At 36.4% G+C, this 1,595-nt stretch overlaps 1 long non-coding RNA gene across 1 annotated transcript; it reads left to right on the top strand.

Annotated features, from left to right (window-relative positions):
* The first annotated feature begins 840 nt into the window (after positions 1–840).
* Positions 841–1,585, top strand: LOC121938060. Its single transcript, XR_006105237.1, has 3 exons — positions 841–950; positions 1,099–1,165; positions 1,244–1,585. It is a non-coding gene; the product is annotated as an uncharacterized LOC121938060 (long non-coding RNA).
* Positions 1,586–1,595: the final 10 nt, after the last annotated feature.

The following is a 1,595-nucleotide window of genomic DNA, read 5'->3' as shown; positions in this document are numbered from 1 at the left end:
CTGGTGCCTTCCAGCTGACCGGTTGTTCACGTTCTCATCTGACGTCATCCAGCCGCATTCCAGTTGTATATGGAAGGTGGCTCTTGCACTGACAGAGTGACGCTATGTGACAAGTTTCGAGTGAGAACGGGTTGAATAACCTGCTTATGAAATTCTTCCTTAAGTGAAAGTAGCTACAAAAGTGCTATCAAAATGTGCCAAAAGTGTCGAAATTAGAAATTTTTCTCAGGGAGCAAAAGGGCTTATATCATTGTTATATTATTGCATATTTTAAACCATAGTTATCATTATGCATTAATGAGCAGGTTTTTACTGTTGTAGTTGGCTGAGTTCAAAGACATTTCACCGCTTTACTAGCAATTAGGGGTGCAACAGTTTTGCAAACATGGTTTGGTTTGATACTACATATGGTGGATTCATGGCACGATTCAGCTTTTGATATGCAGAAATGCCAGCAAATTAATGCTTGCACCATAAGGAATGATCTCTTTTTTTTACTTTGAGAAACGATGGAGCTATGCATAAGTGACCCATTATCTGAGGTGTTTTCCTCGTGGCACATGAAATAAAAACAGCACCTTAATATAAAATAAATTCTAGTTAAACAAATGTAAACAATGGTAACAGTTCTGCTTCTGAATGAAACTCTGAAATTAGTTTTTTTTCTATTTCAAATGCATTTAAAACTAATGTTAGAATTTGGGCACAATAATTTAGAAGCTTACTGCTCCGTGTGTCTGTTCTGGGTTACTGTGGAAACATGGCGATCTCTGTAGACGAGAATCTGCTTCCTTATTTCCCAAGATGTCAAACTTTACTTAACAATCCAAAGTAGTTTAATACTATTGATTCTGACATTGACATGAATTTGTTTGCGTCTTTAGATCCGTTCAATCCTCTCAAGAAGATTACCTTCAACAAGCACAGGCTCTGGCTCTCATCCAACAAGGGTAAGCATTTTAGACTTATTCTCAATAGACTTATTCTCAAACAAGTGCATAAACCTTTGTTTATAATGTATCAACACAAAGTTGAATCCACAGACCTGATAAATGCAGTCACTTGCTTGCTTACACATATATTTTTTTTCTACTGTAGAGTACAACTGGTGGCAGGTCTTCTATTAGCGGACTCAGCTGGATAAGTCGACTTCGTGGAAGAAGATGTAAGTTGTTTTATATTTAGCAATTTTTATCTTAGTTTACTTAAATAAGCTGTCTTATTAACAGTTTGTTTCTTTCAGATATCTACCGTGTGTCAGAAGCTGCGAACTCAAGAAGCACTGGTCCATCTGAGTCATTCAGCAATATCTGAATCACCTCAAACTGCAGAGATCATATTAATGTTCTCGTTCAAAAGGTCTGCAAGTTATTGTAAAATGTATCTGTGCATAATCATAAAGTTAAAAGCATGAACTTCACTGGGATGATATTGTAAAAGCTAGTGCAATAAGAATGGTTTGTTTTAATGTCGAAAGAAAATGGTATACTTCCAAACAGCGTTAGAGGATGTTTGCATGGTACTGCTCCTGTTTCCGTTTCTGTGATATGATTTGAAATGTATAGTTCAGTGACAGAACATTATAAACGAAACTG

The sequence above is a fragment of the Plectropomus leopardus genome, unplaced genomic scaffold, assembly GCF_008729295.1.
Source record: "Plectropomus leopardus isolate mb unplaced genomic scaffold, YSFRI_Pleo_2.0 unplaced_scaffold28327, whole genome shotgun sequence".
Taxonomy (NCBI): domain Eukaryota; kingdom Metazoa; phylum Chordata; class Actinopteri; order Perciformes; family Serranidae; genus Plectropomus; species Plectropomus leopardus.
This window is presented reverse-complemented; position numbering and strand designations above follow the sequence as displayed.